This window comes from Pseudophryne corroboree, chromosome 5 (assembly GCF_028390025.1).
Source record: "Pseudophryne corroboree isolate aPseCor3 chromosome 5, aPseCor3.hap2, whole genome shotgun sequence".
Lineage (NCBI taxonomy): Eukaryota > Metazoa > Chordata > Amphibia > Anura > Myobatrachidae > Pseudophryne > Pseudophryne corroboree.
This window is the reverse complement of record NC_086448.1, coordinates 320,386,295-320,399,512: the sequence shown is the minus strand read 5'-3', so window position 1 is coordinate 320,399,512 and position 13,218 is coordinate 320,386,295. Positions and strand designations below refer to the sequence as shown.

Sequence of the window (13,218 nt, the reverse complement as noted above, 5' to 3'; positions counted from 1 at the left end):
ACTGGCTACGCCTGTGGAGCCCCCGCGTCATGCGGTGGACTCAGAGGAAGCGGGGGAAGAATTTTGATTCTGGGAACTGGCTGACTGGTGCAGCTTTTTCCCTCTTCCCTCGTCTCTGTGCAGAAAGGAAGCACCTTTGACCCGCTTGCTTTTCTGAAGCCGAAAGGACTGTACCTGATAATACAGTGCTTTCTTAGGCTGTGAGGAAAACTGAGGTAAAAAAATTTCTTCCCAGCTGTTGCTGTGGATACGAGGTCCCAGAGACCATCCCCAAACAATTCCTCACCCTTATAAGGCTCTATGTGCCTTTTAAAGTCAGCATCACCTGTCCAGTGTCGGGTCTCTAATACCCTCCTGACAGAATGGACATTGCATTAATTCTGGATGCCAGCCGGCAAAATATCCCTCTGTGCATCCCTCATATATAAGACGACGTCTTTAATATGCTCTTATGTTCGCAAAATAGTATCCCTGTTTGACAGGGTCACAGACCACGCTGCAGCAGCACTATCTGCAGGTCTCAGTCTAGTACCTGAGTGTGTAAGTACAGACTTCAGGATAGCCTCCTGCTTTTTATCAGCAGGTACCTTCAAAGTGGCCGTATCCTAAGACGGCAGTGCCACCTTTTTTGAAAAACGTGTGAGCGCCTTATCCACCCTAGGGGATATCTCCCAGCGTAACTTATCCTCTGGCGGGAAAGGGTACGCCATCAGTAACTTTTTAGAAATTACCAGTTTCTTATCGGGGGAACCCACGCTTTTTCACGCTTCATTCACTCATTTGATGGGGGAACAAAACACTGCCTGCTTTTTCTCCCCATACATAAAACCCTTTTTTAGTGGTACTTGGGTTAATGTCAGAAATGTGTAACACATTTTTTATTGCCGGGATCATGTAACGGATGTTCCTAGTGGATTGTGTATATGTCTCAACCTCGTCGACACTGGAGTCAGACTCCGTGTCGACATCTGCGTCTGCCATCTGAGGGAGCGGGCGTTTTTGAGCCCCTGATGGCCTTTGAGACGCCTGGGCAGGCGTGGCTGAGAAGCCGGCTGTCCCACAGCTGTTACGTCATCCAGCCTTTTATGTAAGGAGTTGACACTGTCGGTTTATACCTTCCACCTATCCATCCACTCTGGTGTCGGCCCCACAGGGGGCGACATCACATTTATCGGTATCTGCTCTGCCACCACATAAGCCTCCTCATCAAACGTGTCAACACAGCCGTACCGACACACCGCACACACACAGGGAATGCTCTGACTGAGGACAGGACCCCACACAGCCCTTTGGGGAGACAGAGAGAGAGTATGCCAGCACACACCAGAGCGCTATATAATTTAGGGATTAACACTATATTGAGTGAATTTTCCCAATAGCTGCTTGTATATACAATATTGCGCCTAAATTTAGTGCCCCCCCCCCTCTCTTTTTAACCCTTTGAGCCTGCAAACTACAGGGGAGAGCCTGGGGAGCTGTCTTCCAGCTGCACTGTGAAGAGAAAATGGCGCCAGTGTGCTGAGGGAGATAGCCCCGCCCCTTTTTCACGGACTTTTCTCCCGCTTTTTTATGGATTCTGGCAGGGGTATTTATCACATATATAGCCTCTGGGGCTACATATTGTGATATATTTGCCAGCCAAGGTGTTTTTATTGCTGCTCAGGGCGCCCGCCCCTAGCGCCCTGCACCCTCAGTGACCGGAGTGTGAAGTGTGTATGAGGAGCAATGGCGCACAGCTGCAGTGCAGTGCGCTACCTTGGTGAAGACTGATGTCTTCTGCCGCCGATTTTCCGGACCTCTTCTTGCTTCTGGCTCTGTAAGGGGGACGGCGGCGCGGCTCCGGGAACGAACACCAAGGCCAGTTCCATGCGGTCGATCCCTCTGGAGCTAATGGTGTCCAGTAGCCTAAGAAGCCCAAGCTAGCTGCAAGCAGGTAGGTTCGCTTCTTCTCCCCTTAGTCCCTCGATGCAGTGAGCCTGTTGCCAGCAGGTCTCACTGTAAAATAAAAAACCTAAAATAAACTTTCTTTCTAGGAGCTCAGGAGAGCCCCTAGTGTGCATCCAACTCGGCCGGGCACAGAAATCTAACTGAGGCTTGGAGGAGGGTCATAGTGGGAGGAGCCAGTGCACACCAGGTAGTCTAAAAGCTTTCTTTTAGTTGTGCCCAGTCTCCTGCGAAGCCGCTATTCCCCATGGTCCTTACGGAGTTCCCAGCATCCACTAGGACGTCAGAGAAATACTTTTCCCCCTTTACTCTTATTATTGGCTCACACATAAATCTTAGCTAATGATGTTTTTTTTTGCAGTGATGCTTATCAGTACCAATCAAGCCCACATAATAAGTGTACACAAAATAATGGTTAAATGTAATTACAGATCACTGGGGAACACAATGCAATAGCTTCAGCAGTGACACAGTGAGCAGACATGTAATGCTAGAGAATTCTAAAAAAAATAACCCCACAGTATTATTGTGTATCATGATATACTCTCTTTTAAAATATTAAAGCAATAATTCACCATGAATAGAGAAAGTGACAACTGTGTAATATAATATAAGTAAATAAATAAAAAAAATAATACATTGTAAATATTACAATACAAATATAATGCATGTTCCTTGATGAGTGAAGATCTCATGGAGAGTTTCAGACATTTCTCATCATACTTGCTATGATCAAGTACAGGTTGAGTATCCCATATCCAAATATTCCGAAATATGGAATATTCCGAAATACGGACTTTTTTTGAGTGAGAGTGAGATAGTGAAACCTTTGTTTTTTGATGGCTCAATGTACACAAACTTTGTTCAATACACAGTTATTAAAAAATATTGTATTAAATGACCTTCAGGCTGTGTGTATAAGGAGTATATGAAACATAAATGAATTGTGTGAATGTAGACACACTTTGATTAATGCACAAAGTTATAAAAAATATTGGTTAAAATGACCTTCAGGCTGTGTGTATAAGGTGTATATGTAACATAAATGCATTCTGTGCTTAGATTTAGGTCCCATCACCATGATATCTGATTATGGTATGCAGTTATTCCAAAATACGGAAAAATCCCATATCCAAAATACCTCTGGTCCCAAGCATTTTGGATAAGGGAGACTCAACCTGTAGTAAAGTATGCTATTCTAATGTAAGCTCTTAACAAGCAAGACATTCTGCACAGTATAGCTGAGTTCCCAATTACACATGTGATTAATACAATTTTAGGAAGATTTTAGAAACATATTACAGCTGATGCAGAGTTTTATGCATGGCGGTGTTGGCTCCTGTTGCATTTTTTGTTGCATGCTCCAGAGGTGAGAGCCTGCAAGAACAGGCAGTGGCGCATCATGCACAACTCAGTCACATCACTGCTTGCTGCAGATAGTGTGTACCTTGGCACGTTGGATAAGTTTAGCGAGAGCATGTCAATGGACTTGCGGGCTATGCAGTTTTCGGCACGTCTGTTTTCAGATGGATTTCTTCCGCCAGCTATAGTGGTGGCACACGTGATAATGAAACCAAGCGTATGGCTAGGGGCGGTGAGGTCACAAAGATGCATACAACGCTGCATTTAGTGTAATGCGGATGGAATTACATCTGACTAGAGGCCACATTGGGCCATATGCAATTGCGGTCGAATTGCCGCAAATGTCGAAAAATGGGGCATTTTCAACACAAAAAAATGATTCGACAATGCAATACAGTACTTTTCGACAAAAAAACGGCAGTTTCAGATTCGACTTTTTGCAATTCGACAGTTGTCAAATTCGACATGTCTGCAATGGTAAAAATGCGGCTTTTCGACAAAAGTATATTCAATTGAAGAATGTCGATTCGACAACAGTGCTTTTCGACAGTCATTTCGTCAATTTCAGTCCGCCTTATTTTGCCGGCGGGATCTAATAAAAAATTTTTTTTAAATGGGGTTTTTTGTGTTTTTTTTGTTGCTAATAGCATATCTATTAATATTAGAAGGGATTATCTACTTGGTTTGTCTATTAGGAGCCACAAGTATTATTTAATATATTTCTTTAAAGAATTATTTTTTTTTTTTTTTACTGACTAAATAATATGGAGAGATCAGAGCATGTTTTTCAGTGGGATGGGGTGGGACTGGGTTAAAACCCCTGAAAAACAAAATGCCTGGGGTCCCCCCTCCTAAGCATAACCAGCCTCGGTCTCTTTGAGCCGGTCCTGGTTGTAAAAATACGGGGGGGAAATTGACAGGTGATCCCCGTATTTTAACAACCAGCACCTGGCTCTGCGTCCGGTCCTGGTGCCAAAAATACGGGGGACAAAAGACGTAGGGGTCCCCCGTATTTTTCACACCAGCACCGGGCTCCACTAGCTGGAGAGATAATGCCACAGCCGGGGGACACTTTTATACCGGTCCCTGCGGCCGTGGCATTAAATCCCCAACTAGTCACCCCTGGCCGGGGTACTCTGGAGGAGTGGGGACCCATTAAATCAAGCCCCCCTCCAGTCACCCAAGGGCCAGGGGTGAAGCCCGAGGCTGTCCCCCTCATCCAAGGGCGGCGGATGGGAGGCTGATAGCCAAGTGAAAAAAGAAAGAATATTGTTTTTTGTAGCAGAACTACAAGTCCCAGCAAGCCTCCCCGCAAGCTGGTACTTGGAGAACCACAAGTACCAGCATGCGGGGGGGAAACTGGCCCGCTGGTACCTGTAGTTCTACTGCAAAAAAAATACCCAAATAAAAACAGTACACACACACCGTGAAAGTGAGAAATTTTAATTCAACAGTTTGAAGAGGTTCAAACCAGTGTGATTTAAGGAACTGTAAAACCACGTTAAGGACCCATGATGCCACGGGGGGCACAAAAGGAGGCTGGATGTGCAGCACTCTCTTTACAAAAGTCTGGACTTCTGGGAGAGAAGCCAATTCCTTCTGAAAGAATATTGATAGGGCCGAAATCTGCACCTTAATGGAGCCTAACTTTAGGCCCATATCCACTCCTGTCTGTAGAAAGTGGAGAAAACGTCCCAGGTGAAAAACTTCCGTAGGAGCATTCTTGGCTTCACACAAAGATACATATTTCCTCCAGATACGGTGATAATGTTTCGCCGTCACCTCCTTCCTAGCTTTTATCAGAGTAGGGATGACTTCCCCCGGAATACCTTTCCTAGCTAGGATTTGGTGTTCAACCGCCATGCCGTCAAACGTAACCGCGGTAAGTCTTGGAACACGCAGGGCCCCTGCTGCAACAGGTCCACCCTGGGAGAAGAGGCCACGGATCTTCTGTGAGAATTTCCTGAAGATCTGAATACCAGGCCCTTCGAGGCCAATCCGGAACAATGTGTATTGTCTGTACTCTTTGTCGTCTTATGATTCTCAATATTTTTGAGATGAGCGGCAAAGGAGGGAACACATAGATCGACTGAAACACCCATGGTGTCACCAGGGCGTCCACCGCTACTGCCTGAGGGTCCCTTGATCTGGAACAATACATCCGAAGCTTCTTGTTGAGGCGTGATGCCATCATGTCTATTTGAGGAAGTCCCCAACGACTTGTTATCTCTGCAAAAACTTCTTGATGAAGACCCCACTCTCCGGGATGGAGATCGTGTCTGCTGAGGAAGTCTGCTTCCCAATTGTCCACTCCCGGAATGAAGACTGCTGACAGAGCGCTTATGTGATTTTCCGCCCAGCGAAGAATCCTGGTGGCTTCCGCCATTGCCACTCTGCTCCTTGTCCCGCCCTGGCGGTTTACATGAGCCACGGCTGTGACGTTGTCTGATTGAATCAGAACGGGTAGGTCGCGAAGAAGATTCTCCGCTTGTCGTAGGCCGCTGTATATGGCCCTTAATTCCAGCACGTTGATGTGTAGACAAGCCTCCTGGCTTGACCATAGTCCCTGAAAATTTCTTCCTTGTGTGACTGCTCCCCATCCTCGGAGGCTCGCGTTCGTGGTCACAAGAACCCAGTCTTGAATGCCGAACCTGCGACCCTCTAGAAGGTGAGCACTCTGAAGCCACCACAGGAGAGACACCCTGGCCCTGGGGACAGGCTTATTTTCTGATGTATTTGTAGATGGGACCCTGACCACTTGTCCAGAAGGTCCCACTGAAACGTCCTCGCATGGAACCTGCCGAAGGGGATGGCCTCGTAGGCCGCCACCATTTTTCCCAGTACTCGAGTGCATTGATGAACTGACACTCTTTTTGGTTTTAGCAGGTCTCTGACCATGTTCTGGAGTTCCTGAGCTTTTTCCGTTGGGAGAAAAACCCTCTTTTTTTCCGTGTCCAGAATCATGCCTAAAAATGATAGCCGAGTCGTTGGAATCAACTGCGACTTTGGTAGATTTAGGATCCAGCCATGTTGCTGCAGCACTCTCAGGGAGAGCGACACGCTTTTCAGCAATTGATCTCTCGATCTCGCTTTTATCAGGAGACCGTCCAAGTATGGGATAATTGTGACTCCTTGCCTGCGCAAGAGCACCATCATTTCTGCCATTACCTTGGTGAAAATCCTCGGGCCGTGGAAAGCCCAAACGGCAACGTCTGAAACTGGTAATGACAGTCCTGTACAGCGAATCTCAGGTACGCCTGATGAGGGGTATAAATGAGGACATGAAGGTATGCATCCTTTATGTCTAGTGATACCATAAAATCCCCCCCTTCCCGGCTGGAGACCACTGCCGGAGAGATTCCATCTTGAATTTGAACTTCTTCAAACACAGGTTCAGGGATTTTAGATTCAGAATGGGTCTGACCGAGCCATCCGGCTTCGGGACCACAAATAGGGTTGAATAGTACCCTTTCCCCTGTTGCATTAGGGGAACATTGATAATCACTTGCTGTTGACACAGCTTTTGTATGGCAGCTGAAACTATTTCCCTCTCTGGGGGAGAAGCTGGCAAAGCCGATTTAAAAAATCGTCGAGGAGGCACTTCTTCGAATTCCAGTTTGGATCCTTGGGATACAATTTGGATTTCGCCCAAGGATCCAAATCCGACTGAATCCAGACCTGGTGGACGAGTCGAAGATGTGCCCCCACCGGCGCGGACTTCCTCAGTGGAGCCCCAGCGTCATGCGGTGGATTTTGTAGAAGCCGGGGAGGACTTTTGTTCCTGGGAACTAGCCGTAGCAGGCATTCTTTTCCCTCTACCCTTACCTCTGGCGAGGAAGGAAGAGCCCCGACCCCTTCTGGACTTATGCGACCGAAAGGACTGCATCTGATATTGAGGTGTTTTCTTTTGCTGTGGGGGAACATAAGGCAAAAAAGAAGACTTACCCACGGTAGCTGTGGACACCAGGTCCGCGAGGCCCTCCCCAAATAAAACCTCACCCATGTAAGGTAAAGTTTCCATATGTCTCTTTGAATTGGCATCACCCGTCCATTGGCGGGTCCACAGGGACCGTCTAGCAGAATTTGCCATGGCATTGGCTCTTGAACCCAACAGCCCAATGTCTCTCGCAGCCTCTCTCATATACAACGCTGCGTCTTTAATGTGACCCAAGGTCAATAAAATGCTATTCTTATCTAGGGTGTCAATGTCAGATGACAAGTTATCTGCCCATGCTGCAATTGCGCTACCCACCCATGCCGACGCTACTGCCGGTCTGAGCAAGGTACCCGTATGTGTATAGATCGATTTTAAGGTAGTTTCCTGTCTGCGATCCACAGGATCCTTGAGGACGGTAGCGCCACCTTTTTGGACAAGCACGTCAAAGCCTTGTCCACCGTGGGCGAGGATTCCCACCGTAACCTGTCCTGTGATGGGAAAGGATACGCCATAATAATTCTCTTGGGAATCTGCAGTTTCTTGTCTGGAGTTTCCCAAGCTTTTTCAAATAAGGCGTTCAGCTCATGAGATGGGGGAAACGTTACCTCAGGTTTCTTTTCCTTAAACATGCAGACCCTCATGTCAGGGACAGAGGGGTCTTCTGTGATACGTAAAACATCCTTTATTGCAATAATCATATAATGGATACTCTTGGCCACCCGTGGGTGTAACCTTGCATCATCATAGTCGACACTGGAGTCAGAATCCGTGTCGGTATCAGTGTCTGCTACCTGGGAAAGGGGACGTTTATGAGACCCCGAAGGGCCTTGTGCCACAGTCAAAGCCATGGATTGATTCCCTGCTATTTCCCTGGACTCTGTTTTGTCCAATCTTTTATGTAATAAAGTCACATTTGCATTTAAAACATTCCACATATCCAACCAATCAGGTGTCAGCGGTGCCGACGGAGACACCACAATCATCTGCTCTGCCTCCTCCCTAGACGAGCCTTCCGCTTCAGACATGCCGACACACACGTACTGACACCCCCACACACACTGGGATATACAAATATGGGGACAGCCCCTCCAATAAGGCCCTTTGGAGAGACAGAGAGAGAGTATGCCAGCACACACCCAGCGCCACTGGACACTGGAACAAAATCCCAGTCTGTACAGCACTTTTATGGATAAATAATACACTTACTGCGCCAATTAAATGTGCCCCCCCCCTCGTTTTTGCCCTCTGTACTTGCTCAGCAGGGGAGAGTCCGGGGAGCAGCTTCTCTGCAGCGTGCTGTGGAGAAAATGGCGCTGGTTAGTGCTGGAGGATCAAGCTCCACCCCCTCGACGGCGGGCTTCGGTCCTGCTCAAATTCTTTATACTGGCGGGGGTTTTCTGATATACTGCCTCCGCAGTATCTAACATGCTAGCCAGTGTCCCTTGAGGTTATTATTGCTGCCCAGGGCGCCCCCCCTGTGCCCTGCACCCTTACAGTGCCTTCTGTGTGTGTGTGTGAGTGTGGGAGCAATGGCGCGCAGCTCAGTGACGATCTGAAGTCTTCTGCCGCCTGTGAAGTCTTCTTTCTTCTTATACTCACCCGGCTTCTATCTTTTCCGGCTCTGTGAGGAGGACGGCGGCGCGGCTCCGGGACGAACAGCGAGGACGACACCTGTGTTCCGACTCTCTGGAGCTAATGGTGTCCAGTAGCCTAAGAAGCAGAGCCTATCAGTTAAGTAGGTCTGCTTCTCTCCCCTCAGTCCCACGATGCAGGGAGCCTGTTGCCAGCAGTGCTCCCTGAAAATAAAAAACCTAACAAAAGTATTTTCAGAGAAACTCTGTAGAGCTCCCCTGCAGTGCATCCAGTCTCCTCTGGACACAGGATCTAACTGAGGTCTGGAGGAGGGGCATAGAGGGAGGAGCCAGTGCACACCCATCTAAAGTCTTTAGAGTGCCCATGTCTCCTGCGGAGCCCGTCTATACCCCATGGTCCTTACGGAGTCCCCAGCATCCTCTAGGACGTAAGAGAAATACGGGGGATCCCCTGTCAATTTTTTCCCCGTATTTTTACAACCAGGACCGGCTCAAAGAGCCCGAGGCTGGTTATGCTTAGGAGGGGGGACCCCACGCATTTTTTTTCAGGTTTTTTTACACACTTTTGTGCCGTCCATGAAGTCGAATCCAAGATGCACACTATCGTCAATTGGTCCGTTTTTCGACAGCAGGACTGTCGAATCCGTTTTTTATTGAATATGTCGAATTCGGGTCCCGCCGGGAGGGTGTCTGACTGTCGAATTGTGTCGAATTTAAAAACGCAATTGCATATACCCCGTTATGTACAAGGTTATCCTTTTCCTCTATCACAAAGCCTGCGTGGGAATTTCTGCATAAGATATTCTTACATGGATACTTTCTCTGTATTACTTCTAAGACATATTTAATTAAACTTTTTTAGCTTTAAGCCTAAATTATGTCTGGTTGTCAAAGACCCATAATGAGCATTTAAAAATGAAAAAAAAAAATGTAAAAAATCTTTTAATTACTAACTGAAATACTGAGTATTATTTTGATTTAAAATAATACTTCCAGGATATCAGGTATTTTATATATAAATAATTAGCTTATTCATTAATAGCACATAATATTAAATACTCCTTCATAGGGACCTGGCATACATTTCATGAGGACCCATGTTTAGGATGATGAACCTCTGTTCCCAGGCATATGACACAATCTTGGGATTCAAATATGTTTCTTTATTTTTAAACTACACAAAATTGATATCTATACACATACAATTCAGAATGTGCATGAATAAAAGTGCCCCCTTCTTCTGCATCCCGAGCTATGGGTGTGTATATAATGAGTGCAGGGTGTGGGTCCACTCTGACCCATGGGTCCATGTGCACCGCATTCCTTGCTCCCAAAAGCCATATGCTTATCTCTACTACTATGCAATCACAGTAAAAAAAAGGCATGGGTGCAAGAGTCACGCTGGCGCACAGGACCCCTCCTCTGCCCTGTGTGCAGACTCCAGGTGGTCCCCCTCTTCTCCATGGCACAGTAGGCTCCGGAAATTGTGCCGGAGTCTACTGCGCAGGTCTCCGGAAACATAGCACCCGCCATGTTCCAGAGACTCATTTCACTACTGTGCATGCACAGCAGCCATTTTGGCTGTGATTATTGCTGCAGCTGCAGCGCCCGATGCGGGACTCTGGAAAAGTAAGTATTAAAACACGGGTGCAGTGTGTGTGGTGTGGGCCCCCCTAGACCCAGGGGCCATATGCACTACACACATTGCACCCGTAATAGAAATGCCAATGGGTGTAGATAATATAAGGTAGGGGGGTGGGGTGGGCATGTGTGAATTCAGTTTGCTGACATTGGTGCTGTGTGCCATTCCGGAACGGCACATTGCAACATCATAAGTTATCCTTGAGACCCCACAGAGGGAAAAGTTGCGATATTGGCACTACCATCAATATCTGCTTTTATGTCCAAGCAAGCAATGCAGCCGACTGTTGTGCAGCTCTGATTCAGACCAATAATGATGATATACTGCCTGTACATGCATAGTCATGAAAATTCCAAAAACACTGAGCAGACACAGCATACAGTAATTGTTAAGGCCCATATAGACGGGCCGATGCGGGAGATATGTGTGCTGAGCGAACCGCTCAGCACACATCTCTCCCGCCGCTCAGCACAGCGCGATCTGTGCTGAGCGTGCGGGGGGAGCTGGGGGTGCCGCTCATTTCACCCAGCGGGTGAAGTGAGCGACCCGCTAGATTGGCCTGCATGCATGCCAATCTAGCACCAGCGATAGCCCTGCGCATCGCTATCGCTGTAGGGGGTACACACGGAGCGATAATGCTCAAATTCTAAGCAGATTGCTTAGAATTTCGCTCCGTGAGTACCCCCCTTTAGGTAACACCTGCAAATTACCATATGCTAACCAAATTCTAAATGAGTTACGATGACAAAACAAAGCTCAATAGAACTGTTATTGCTAGCTAAATAAACTGCAACTTTCATTATATTTATTGCACTGATCATAATAACAATACAATGTATCTTGATGCTTGTTCTCCTATAGTAAGCAGATAAAAACTGCAGCAGCACTGTTAGCAAATAAAGATGAGCATTTCTACTTTACAATAACATGACCATGTCCAAATAATTTTTTTAAGAAGCGCAAAAAGCATATACTGTATGGGTAACTGCACAAAACAGCTTATCTTAAGATGGCCATACACCTACAGATTTATTGTCAGATCTGGTTGGTTAGAATGAAAATCTAGGAATGGATGAGAGCAAATGACCACTGACCATTTGCGAATATAATAGTGTGCCGGGTGCAGCGCGAGCCATGCGAGGGGACGCGGTACACTTACATGGTGTCCATGTCGACATTGACAATAAAAACAGAAAAACTAATGTCGGTATTTTGAAATGTCAGCATTTCAATTGTCTGTATTCTGACTATGTCAGCATTTTGAAGATGTAGGCATAATGAATGTCGGTATTTTGACTGAGTCGGTATTTTGACTGAGTCAGTATTTTGACTGTCAAGATTATGACCATCGGTATTGTGTCCGTCGGTAAATCATACTGAACCCTTTTAAACTTAACTTCAAAACTACTGTTCCCTTTGTCCTCCCACCACCTTCCCTTATTGCACCCCTGGCCTCCCGCCATTTCAAACTGGGGTCATCTGAAAATGTACCCTGTAAAGTCTGCACTGCGTACGCACGCATAATCCATAAAATTGCATGGTTGTCTAAGCTCCAGTGAACAGGTCAGATCAAGGTGCAGCTAGTTGCAATCACGAACCCCATTTACTGACGGCGGATAAATCTGTAGATAGATACACTATATGGACAATCGTATTCAGACACCTAACCATTACATCAACAAGGACTGTAATTACGTTGTATTCAAATACCTATACTTTAATATGGAGTTGACCCCCCCTTTTACTGCTGTAACAGCTTCCACTCTTCTTCCACACTTTCCACAAGATTTTGGAGCGTTTCTGTGGAAATTTGTGCTCATTCATTCTGTACAGCATCTATGAGGTCAGACACTGATGTTGGACGAGTAGGCCTGGCTCACAATCTCTGTTCCAGTTCATCCCAGAGGTGCTCAATGGGGTTGAGGTCAGGGCTCTGTGCAGGCCAGTCAAGTTCCTTATAGTCCTTGCTTTGTGCACTGGAGCACAGTCATGTTGGGATAGAAAGGGCCTTCCCCAAACTGTTGATACAAAGTCGGAAGCATAGCATTGTCCTAAATGTCTTGGTATGCTGAAGCATTGATTGCCCTTCACTGGAGATAAGGGGCCTAGCCCAAACCCTGACAAACAGCCCCATACTAATATCCCCCCTCCACCATAAACTTCACAGTTGGCATAATGCAGTCAGCCCACTAACTGCATTATCAGACCCGACAGCCGCTAAACCCAGACTAGCCAATCTTTCTGTCAGAGAAGCGTGATTCGTCACTCCACAGAACACGTGTCGGTGTGCTTTACACAACTCCATCTGATGCTTGGCATTGGACTTACTGATGTGAGGCTTGCATGCAGCTGCTCGGCCATGGAAACCCACTCCATTAAGCTCCCGCCGCACAGTTTTTGTGCTTACATTAATGCTAGTGGAAGTTTGGAACCCTTCATCTATGGAATCAGCAGAGCGTTGGTCACTTTTACATACCATGCGCATAAGCAGTCGTTGACCCCACTCTGTGATTTTACATGGTCTTCTGCTTCATGGCTGTGTTGCTGCTGTTCCTAAACGCTTCCACTTTCTAATATCACTTACAGCTGACCATGGAATATCCAGCAGGGATGAAATTTCACGAACCGTCTTATTGCAAAGGTGACATCCTATCACAGTACCATGCTTGAAGTCACTGAGCTCTTCATAAAGGCCCATTTTGTATCACAAATGCCTGCAAATGGAGACTGCGTGGCAATTT

At 46.7% G+C, this 13,218-nt stretch overlaps 1 protein-coding gene across 1 annotated transcript in view; it reads right to left on the bottom strand.

The window, feature by feature from the left end:
- The window catches only part of EEPD1 (endonuclease/exonuclease/phosphatase family domain containing 1), a 230,299-nt gene that overhangs the window by 172,836 nt on the left and 44,245 nt on the right, over positions 1 to 13,218 (bottom strand). The gene's annotated exons all lie outside the window — the stretch shown is intronic.